This window comes from Ovis canadensis, chromosome 2, assembly GCF_042477335.2.
Source record: "Ovis canadensis isolate MfBH-ARS-UI-01 breed Bighorn chromosome 2, ARS-UI_OviCan_v2, whole genome shotgun sequence".
Taxonomy (NCBI): domain Eukaryota; kingdom Metazoa; phylum Chordata; class Mammalia; order Artiodactyla; family Bovidae; genus Ovis; species Ovis canadensis.
The window spans coordinates 251,968,783-251,980,139 of record NC_091246.1 but is presented as its reverse complement, the minus strand read 5'-3'; positions in this window follow the sequence as shown (position 1 = coordinate 251,980,139).

The window sequence follows — 11,357 nt, the reverse complement described above, 5'->3', positions numbered from 1 at the left end:
AGTCACCTGGGCCAGGTGGTTTTTGTTTTGGAAGGTTATTAGTTATCAACTCAACTTCTTTAATAAATATCAGCCTAGTTGAGGGACCTGTTTCTTCTTTATGAGTTTTCATACATTGTGTTTTTTGAGGAATTGTCCCGTTCCTCCTAATCTATCAACTTTGTCAGCATAGAGTTGCTCATAATATTTCTTAATATCCGTGGGATATATGGGATATCCTCTTGATATCCATGGGATCAATAGTGTGACCCCTTTTTCATTTAAAATTACTGTTTGTGTATTCTCCCTCTTTTTAGATGCCTCACTGGAGGTTATTGATTTTGTTAATCTTTTCAAAGAAACAGCTTTTGGTTTCATTGCCTTTTTTCTGCTGATTTCCTGCTTTTAGTTCCATTGATTTCTCTCACTTTTGTTATTTCTTTTTTCCTACTTACTTTGAGTTTTGTTTGTTTTTTCTTTTTCGATTTCCAAAGGTGGAAGCTTAGACTATTGATCTTAGATCCCCTTTTCTGATATATGCATTCAATGCTGCTTTCAGTGTAACACACAAATTTTGATGAGCTGTGTTTTCATTTTCATTTAGCACAAAACATCTTTTAATTAATCCTGAGACTTCTTCTTTGATTCATGTGTTATTTAGAACTGTGTTCTTTGATTGGTAAGTATTTTAAGATTTTCCAGCTATCTTTCTGTTGCTCATTTCTAGTTAAATTTTACTGTGGCCTGAGAGCATTGTATGATTTCTGTTCTTTTAAATTTAAGGTGTGTTTTATCGCCCAGAATGTGGTTTATCTTAGTGAATGTTTCACAGGAGCTTGGGAAGAATGTGTACTCTGCTGTTATTGACTGAAGTACTCCGTGATTCTGCTGTTGTTGACGGAAGTACTCTATTAGTCATTTAGTTGATTGACGGTCCTGCTCAGCTTTGATGTTCTGTTGATAGGGACACACACAATAAAGATTGTTATATCTTCCTGGAAAGCCAGCCTCTTTATTATTATGAAAATGCTCCACTTTATTCCTGGTAGTTTTCCTTGCTCTGAAGTATGCTTTGTCTGAAACTAAGATAGTTGCTCCTAGCTTCTTTTTATTAGTGATAACATGGACTATCTTTCTCCATCCCTTTATTCTCCAGCTGTGTGTGTCTTTATATTTAAGGGGGTTTCTTGCAGGCAACAGTCCTGGTTACTTTGGCAGCTCAGTTTCTGAATTAGATGTAAATTCTGTAAATAAGTTACAGTCACATGAGTCTTGAATTCAGAGCTGATTTAATGGGAGAAAAGCTGGGGTCTGAGGCACCCATGTTCCTGGTGCAACTGTAGCAGGGGTGTCAAGATTCAGGAGATGGTAGCTCCTGCAGTAGCTTCTCAATCTGACAAGTCAGTTTCCTGATTGTGTGCAGGGCCACAGGTTGGCTCATTTGGGAGATTAAAGATATAAGTGTCCGGGCTGGGAGGGATTGGGGGCAGGAGGAGAAGGGGACGGCCGAGGATGAGATGGCTGGATGGCATCACGGACTCGATGGATGCAAGTCTGAGTGAACTCCGGGAGTTGGTGATGGACAGGGAGGCCTGGTGTGCTGCGGTTCATGGGGTCGCAAAGAGTCGGACACGACTGAGCGACTGAGCTGAACTGAACTGGGCTGAAGGAGCACCTTCCCTTGTTGCTCTCAGTTGTGAGACTGAGACAAGACTCAGTTGTGTCTGACTCTTTGCAACCCCATAGACTGCAGCACGCCAGGCTTCCCTGTGATTCACTATCTCCCAGAGTTTGCTCAAACTCATGCCCATTGAGTCAATGTTGCCATCCAACCATCTCCTCCTCTACCACCCTCTTCACTGCCTGCCCTCAATTTTTTTCTCAGCATCAGGGTCTTTTCCAGTGAGTCAGGTCTTCACATCAGGTGGCCAAAGTATTGGAGCTTCAGCTATAGCATCAGTTTTCCCAATGAACATTTAGGATTGATTTCCTTCAGGATTGACTGATATGATCTCCTTGCTGTCCAAGTGATTCTCAAGAGTCTTCTTCAATACCACAGTTTGAAAACATCAATTCTTTGGCACTCACCCTTCTTTATGGTCCAACTGTCACATCCACACATGACTATTGGAAAAACCATAGCTTTGACTAGACGGACCTTTGTTGGCAAAGTAATGTCTCTGCTTTTTAATATGCTGTCTAGGTTTGTCATAGCTTTTCTTTCAAGGAGCAAGTGTCTTTTAATTTCATGGCTGCAGTCACCATCTGCAGTAATTTTGGACCTAAGACAATAAAGTCTGTCACTGTTTCCATTGTTTCCCCATCTATTTGCCATGAAGTGATGGGACCAGATGCCATGATCTTAGTTTTTTGAATGTTGAGTTTTAAGCCAACTTTTTCACTCTCCTCTTTCACCTTCATCAAGAGGCTCTTTAGTTCTTTTCCCTTTCTTCCATAAGGGTGGTGTCATCTGCATTTATCTGAGGTTATTGATATTTCTCCTGGCAATCTTGATTCCAGCTTGTGCTTCCTCCAGCCCAGCATTGTGCATGATGTACTCTGCATAGAAGTTAAATAAGCATGGTGACAGTATACAGCTTTGATGTACTCCTTTCCCAGTTTGGAACAGGTCTGTTGCTCCATGTCTGGTTCTAAATGTTGCTTCTTGACCTGCATACAGATTTCTCAGGAGGCAGGTCAGGTGGTCTGGCATTCCCATCTCTCTCAGAATTTTCCACAGTTTATTGTGATCCATACAGTCAAAGGCTTTGGCATAGTCAATGAAGCAGAAGTAGATGTTTTTCTGGAACTCTCTTGCTTTTTCAGTGCAATTGTGTGGTACTTTGAGCATTCTTTGGCATTGCCTTTTGTCAGGAAGCATTTAACAGGAGGCCTCCTGTGTGCTGTTTTGGATCTGTCATGAAACCCTTATTAATTCCTGAATATTCAGGAATTAAGTGGAGTAGCGAAATACTCCCGGGGCCTGAAGAATGCATGCATTTCCTTCGTTAGTTTTTCCATTCGGTGATAAGTAACTACTTACGACCCACTTCCTTTTTATGAACCATACGGTAAAAGTGATTATTTACAACCCTCTCTCTGTGACATGGATGGCCTTATGTTTCCTTGATAATTTGTAAGTCTGGACTTTTGATTTTATCCTTGCTAGCTACCTTGTAAGACAGTATATATACCCACACTATGTTGAATAAAACACCTTTGCTCCATCAGAGCTTGGGTCCCCGTGTCTCTCTCTCTCTCTCTCTTTCTCAGGCTAATTTTGTTTGGAGTGCAGAAAAGCCCGCTGAGCTCACTTTCTTGCCTGGGCTTCTAAGACCCTGTCGAGAAGGCACACTGTGCCTTCATCCCCCCGAGAAGGCGCCCAGTGCATGCGTGAAGCAGTGCAAGCCCCGTGTCAAAGGCTTTATCGGTTTTCTGCGTAAACCGAGGAACATCAGCCTCTTTCTCTCTTTTGCTTTCTTATCATTGATGCTGTACCCCCAGGTTCTGGTCCATTAAAGGACCTCAACAGCCTTTCTTTGGGATTAGAATGAAAACGGTCCTTTGCCAGTCCTCTGGCCACTGCTGAGTTTTCCAAATGTCCTGGCATATTGAGTGTAACACTTTCACAGCATCATCTTCTCAGATTTGAAATAACTCAGCTGGAATTCTATCATGCCTTCCCTAGGGTATACAGAATTGGTTCAATTAAACTGAAAGTTAGCTGCATATGGAATTACCACATGGCCATTGGGGTCTTTATGCCACTGGAATAATAGATTCAAAGGGGGGGCCACTTAGTTGGAAGGGAGGTATAAATATGGGAAGAGGGTGTTTATAGCACTTGAATGAACACAAAGACTCTGGCAGATTTCAATGGACTGGCTTGTTTAACATCTATTTCAGCTGCTTCTAGTGCACCTTCCTGTATGGCTGAGGCTGGAAAACTTACATTAGACTCCCTTGCAAGTAAGATGCCATGTGTTTGAATAGTCTGCCTTATCAGATATATTTGTTTGAGATTGGAAATAAGACCTGAGTGAATGGGCAAAGGCGCAGGATGGAAGGCTTCAATTTGCTGGTAGAACGTTGTGTTTTTGGAAGCTGTGACAACAGCTTTGTCGTTTAATGAGCAGAAACGGCGTCTCCCTTGGCCGAGTAGTTCTGTGATGTGACTCTAGGGGTATTTTCTGAAAGCTCAGTCTGCTTTTCCAGAACCCCTGATCCCAGTGATTGTGTAGGATGCACTGCCCTTCTGCAAATAGTTATCTTCTAAATAACTCTCCTGTCCTAAGTGGAGCACTAGGGGTGGTTTGTTGGGCCCAGTCTAGGCAGTGGAAGCTGCAAGGACTCTGACTGTGTACAAGAGGAAGTGTGCTGTTGGAGGAAGTGAGAAAGGGCCATTTGGGCAAAGTACATAGAGTGAAATCAAAGTGGAGGGGTCAGAAAGGGCCAGGTTACTGCAGGCTTTCTGGTCTTAAATTGGCTCAACCTATGGCACTTTGAAGCCGTGTTGTCAAAGCTGGAATTATTTTTAAAAGATGAAATTATTGATCTGCTTTTCTCTTCAATCAATTCAGTATTTTTGAAAGAGAGAGAGAGATACAATATAATGGCAGGTTTAAACTACATGTGAAAGGACTCTCATTTTGGAAATGGTTTTAAGACCCAGAAGCAACCAGAGATTAGTGTTGGAATGACCTTTAGAAGGAGGCCAGGAGCTGGATAAAGCAAATCTTTCATGTAGCATGGAATGGACTTAATGACCCTTCGTGGACCATGCAGTTGGCAATGCCTTACCTCCCTTCTGGGTTGGCTGAAACTTTCCATTGCACAAACCTCTCTCCAAAATTAGATCCAGGGACACAGATAAAACCACCTCTTCATCTTTTCCAGAGAACATACTTCATTCTGTTTTCCACTTTAAACTGCTGATGCTTAGAATGGCCATTTCATATTCGCTTCACTGTGACTTGCCTGCTGCGCTTACAAATCTCTCAACACAATTATGACTGCGGGCTTCTCCTTCCTGCCTGAAATAGTGCATGGGGGTGCATAGTCACCAAGTAGTAAGGTTCCAAGACTCTAGGTTCCCCTGGGGGAGGCTCTGAGCTTCCCGATAGGCTGCCCATCTGGTCACAGTTGGCTCACAACTGGATGGAACTATGGTCTGAAATTTCTACAGGCCCAGGACCTGCAACTGAGATGATCCAAGGGAGGGTCAGGGAAACACCCACTCGTGGCTTCTTGAAGAGTTCCTGTTTGGTTTAAATCAAGAGTCTGATTTTCCCACAGCAGGTAAGTGATCTGGTTTGTGCTGGCTGCCTAGCCTGTCATTTCCTTAGTCGACTCTCTGAATCTGTTCAGTTGTAGCAAGATCTCCTTTGGCTCTGGAATGGAGCCAGGAACTTCTTCAGCCAGACATCTCCGAGGCTGTCTGATGTCGGTGGAAACTGTGGCTGGAGGTGTTCTGTCGTCAGCATCCTGGGGTCTGTCCGGGAGAGGCCATCTGTCCTAGAACTGGATTCCCCTTGGTTCTGAGATATGCAGTCAGGCATCTGAAAGGCGAGGGCCTCATCTGACTCCTGCTCAATGGACCAAAGGTAGGATGAGCAAGAGGTGGGGCAGGGGGAGCTGATGCAAGTGGGAACTTCAAACCTTTGCCCTGGAGAAGGAAAAGCCAGGTCCTTATTTGGAATGAATGTACTTAGAATGAAAATGATAAATGCAGAGTTGGAAGGACCCTTAACTAGAATGGAGTACTATCGTCTCATTTTACAGATAAGGAAGTATGCCCACAGTATTGGGACCACCAGGGAGCTTGTGCATAAAAGTCTCCAGCCTCACCCAAGACCCATAGATCAGAATTGTATCTTAAAAAGATTCCCAGGTGTTTCATATGCACAATAAAACTTAAGAAGCACTGCCCAAGAGTGTGAAAGCCAGTCAAACACAAAAAGGCTCCGAACAGAGAAAGAAAATGAAATCTTGACTGTATTTGCATTGTAATCAAGAATGTGTAGTCTTCATGAATCATCAGGGGAGTGCAGATCAAAACCGTAATGAGACATCACCTCACATTTTCAGAATAGCTGTCATCAAAAAGATAGCAAATAACCAGTGTTGTCAAGGATGTGGAGAAAAGGGAACTCTCCTGCATTGTGGGTAGGAATGGGAACTGGTATAGTCAAGCAGTGTGGAAGTTCCTTAGAAAATTAAAAATAAAACTACTGTATGATACAGTAATTTCACTTCTGGGTACTTAGCAGAAGAAACCAAAAGCATGACATACGCACCCCAATGTTCATAGCAGCACTGTTAACAATAGTCAAGATGCGGGAAGAACCTAGGAGTCCTTCAGCAGAAGTGGGGTATAGAAATATACATATATATATACATACATATATACAATGAAATATTACTAAGCCACAAAAAATGAAATCTTGCCACTTGTGAAAACACTGATGGAACTAGAGTGTATTATGCGAAGTGAAATAAATCAGGCAGAAAAATACGAATACTCTATGATCTCACTTATATGGGGAAAGTAAAGAAACAACGAAAAAGACAAAATGGAAACAAACTCATAGATACAGAGAACAAATAAATGGTTGCCAGAGGGGAGGGGTTGGGAGTTGGATAAAACAGATAAAAGGGATTAAGAAGTATAAGACTTCAGTTATAAAATAAATAAGCCTCAGGGATGTGATATACAACAGAAGAAATATGGTCAATAATATCATAATAACTTTGTATGGAGGCAGATAGTTATTGGAGAAGGCAATAGCACCCCACTCCAGTACTCTTGCCTGGAAAATCCCATGGATGGAGGAGCCTGGAAGGCTGCAATCCATGGAGTTGCTGAGGGTCGGACACGACTGAGCGAGTTCTCTTTCACTTTCCACTTTCATGCACTGGAGAAGGAAATGGCAACCCACTCCAGTGTTCTTGCCTGGAGAATCCCAGGGACGGGGGGCCCGGTGGGCTGCCATCTATGGGGTTGCACAGAGTCGGACACGACTGAAGTGACTTAGCAGCAGCAGGTAGCAGATAGTTATTAGACCTATTATGGTGGTCATTTCATAATGTATGCAGATGTCAAATCTCTATATAATACATCTGAAATTAACATAATTGTACATCAACTATATTTCAGCTTTTAAAAAAAGAAAGTATGTAATCAAGTAAAAGCACAAATTGCAAAAATAGTTCTTTTAAGTTAATAAACGTCGATTCTGTATTTTGGAACAGTTTTATATTTACAGAAGAATTGTACAGAATTCCCACGCACCTCCTCCCAGCCGGGCCACAGATATAGTTTCCTCTGCTATTAATATCTTGTGTTAGTGTGATCCATCTGTTAAAATGAATGAACCAAGATAGATGCAATATTATTAACTAATGTCTACAGTTTGCATTAAGGTCGAGTCTTTGTGTTGTTTATTCTCTGGGTTTTGACAAATGCGTAATGCCAAGTATCGATCAGCACTGCATTTTACAGAATGGTTTCATTGCCCTAAGTATCCCCCTGGGTTTCATCTACTAATGTGCTCTCTTCATCAAAACTCTTGGCAAACACTGATCTCTTTCCTGTCTCAATAGTTTCGCCTGTTCCAGAAGGTCATATAGTTGGATTCATAGAGCATGAAGGTTTTCAGATTGGTTTCTTTCCCTTCGTGAGATACCTTTAAGGTTCTTCCGTGTCGTTTTGCGATTTGACAGCTCATGTCTTTTGTTACTGAATGATACCCCGTGGTGTGGCTGCAACTGCAGCTTGCTTATCCATCTACTTACTCAAGGACATCCCGGTGGCTTCCATTTTGTGGTGATGGTGAATAAAAATGCCATAAATGGTTGTGCACAAGTTCCTTATGTGGGCATAAGCTTTCAGCTCGATTGAATGAATATCTGGAGTGCAGTTTCTGGATGGCATGGGAAGGCTATATTTAGTTTTGTAAGAAACAGCCCAACCGTCTCCCAGAATGGCTGCACCGTTTTGCCTTCCCACTAGCGGTGTGTTCCTGTTGCACCACGTCCTCAGCAACGCTTGGTGTTGTGAGCATTTTGGATTTGAGCCTTGCTAATGGTGTGTTCTGGTTGTTTTAATATGTGATTCCCCAGAGACAGATCACGTGGGACACCTTTTCACATGCTTCTTTGCGATTTGTATGTCTTCTCATTTGGTGAGCTGTCTGCTCAGACCTTTTGCCCACTTTGTGATGAGTTGTTCTCTTATTGTTGAGTTTCAGGTGTTCTTTGTGCATTTTGGATACAAGTCCCAGTCTCTGGCTTGTGTCTTTCACAGAGCAGAAGTTTATTATTATTATTTTTTTACTTTAATATACTCCAACTTAGCAGTTCTATCCCATTTCCTCCACATTCAGTGATGTCATATTCGCAGCTAGAAATGAGTCAGAGTGCAAATACTTACATGTTAGAAATTTGCAAACTCTGCAAATCAAGGTTTTTTTTTTCCCCATCAGAATTGGTTGTAAAACATTAGTCAGTACACCCCTGCCTCCTGCTAACCTCCTATTGAATCATCCCAGTTGGTCTATTACTTTTATTTTTATGTACCAGAGACGTTTTTTTTCTTAAATTTTGTATACGTATGTACAATATTGGTATTATATTTTTCTTTTCATTTAACTGCTCTTATATTTCACATTTTCCCCATTCGAAAGTCGAGCTACCAATATGACATCGCTGAATGTGGAGGGAACGGGAAAGAACTGTGACCCTATGGATTGAGGCCTGCCAGGCTCCTCTGTCCATGGGATTCTCCAGGCAAGAACACTGGAGCGGGTCGCCATGCCCTCCTCCAGGGGATCTTCCCAGCCCAGGGATCGAACCCACATCTCTTACGTCTCCTGCATTGGCAGGTGCGTTCTTTACCGCTAGGACTGCCCATGGGTAGAGTGAGAAAAGCAAGTTGCAAGATGTTAAGTTCACTATTATTCCATTTCTATAGAAATAAAATCAGGAAATAATGTTAAATACTATTTGTAGATACACACATCAATTTCATGGATTCGATTGCCTTTGGGCAGAGAAGGAAGGCTGGAAATAGGGCGGGAGAGGGGAACTGGAAGAATTCCAATTTAATCTATACATTTTTAATATTTTGTTGTTGTGTCGTTGGCCTTGCAACATGACTTGTGGGATCTCAGTTCCCCAACCAGGGTTTGAACCCTGGCCATGGAGTTCTGTAAAAGAGCACAGTCCTAACCACTGGACGGCCAGGAAACTCCCTAAGGCTTTAAATCTTTTAAAACAAAAATCTGAAACAAATATGGACAAAATCTAACAGAAAGATAAAAATTATTCTTAACTGTGGTTATTTTAAATATTATCCTTAAGGATAGAAATCATTCTGAAAAATGATTAACTTGGGTGGAGTATAGTTCACTTTTAACTTTATACATTTCCAGACTGCTTTTTATGACTTTTATCTTCCTCTCTGACCATGAGGGGAAAAAAGAAGACAATATCTGTATTGTGCCAAGCACTATACAAGTCAAACCAGGGGCTGCCAATCCGAACGAAGAGTCCTTCTAAGCTCCCGGGAGGCTCCGGGTAGCTGTGCAACCTTGGCCAAGTTCCTGGACCCCTGTCTGAATAGCACTTTCGCCCATGGATTTAACATCTGTATTAGACGGAATAAATCGCGTGTTCTGTTCAGCACAGGGCCTGGTGCACAGTAAGCACCCCACAAATGTTAATTCCACCATTACTACTGTGGCAGCTGAGTTGTTATTAGCCCCTCAGTTCAGTTCAGTTCAGTTGCTCAGTCATGTCCGACTCTTTGCGACCCCATGAATCGCAGCACGCCAGGCCTTCCTGTCCATCACCAACTCCCGGAGTTCACCCAAACTCACGTCTATTGAGTCGGTGATGCCCTCCAGCCATCTCATCCTGTGTCGTCCCCTTCTCCTCCTGTCCTCAATCTTTCCCAGCATCAGAGTCTTTTGAGTCCAATGAGTCAACTCTTCACATGAGGTGGCCAAAGTATTGGAGTTTCAGCCTTAGTATCATTCCTTCCAATGAACACCCAGGACTGAGCTCCTTTAGGATGAACTGGTTGGATCTCCTTGCAGTCCAAGGGACTCTCAAGAGTCTTCTCCAACACCACAGTTCAAAAGTATCAATTCTTCAGGCTCAGCTTTCTTCACAGTCCAACTCTCGCATCCATACATGACCACTGGGAAAACCATAGCCTTGACTAGATGGACCTTTGTTGGCAAAGTAATATCTCTGCTTTTGAATATGCTATCTAGGTTGGTCATAACTTTCCTTCCAAGGAGTAAGCGTCTTTTAATTTCATGGCTGCAATCACCATCTGCAGTGATTTTGAAGCCCCCCAAAATAAATTCTGACACTGTTTCCACTGTTTCCCCATCTATTTTCCACGAAGTGATGGGACCGGATGCCATTATCTTTGTTTTCTGAATGTTGAGCTTTTAGCCAGCTTTTCCACTCTCCTCTTTCACTTTCATCAAGAGGCTCTTCAGTTCCTCTTCACTTTCTACCATAAGGGTGGTGTCATCTGCATATCTGAGGTTACTGATATTTCTCCCAGCAATCTTGATTCCAGCTTGTGCTTCCTCCAGCCCAGCATTTCTCATGCCCCTAGTTATTAGCTAACAACCATTCACTGGGCGGGGCCTCCGTCTCCCCGCTACTGCGTTTCTTTCCTGGCACTTCTGCAGTATTTTTGGTGGAGGGCTTACTCCTGAGCTGTCTCCATCCTTAAACTTCAAGCTCCCTGAGAGCAAGGACTTCCCCACGCCACTACCGTCCCCTCCATTATTCATCTCTGTACCCGCCTCTCAGTGCAGTGGCTGGCACAGGGTAGGCACTCAGAACACAATGATGGTAGGGATTAGGAATGAATGACACCAGCTTAATTTCTGGCCGCCGTTGCCCCTTCTCAGAACTCACTTCCAGAAGTACATTCGCGATAGATAGTGTTGTGAGAGTTTCAGGCGAACAGGGGAGGGACTCTGCCATACACACGCATGTATCCGCTCTCCCTCAAAACCCCTCCCATCCAGGCTGGCACATCGGCTACACCCCATGCAAAATGCTTTTGGTGTTAATAAAAATAAAATAAAATAAGTACATTTGCTTTCCCGACTGCTTCAATACTTTCCCTTCTGATCGGTTTCCTGCCCACATGTTTTCTTAGGCTCCCATCCCCAGGATCTGAGTCCAGGCTCCCGCCTCCATCAAGACTGAGGAGCCCAGGGTTGCAAACAGTCAGGTTACTTAGTAGACTGTCAGATCCCGCAGAAAGTTCCGAGCTCAGGGCCGAGGTGGCTGTGATCCCTCCAGGCTCAGGGGATTAGCAGGGCCTGTGCAGTCAGATAAGGCCATGA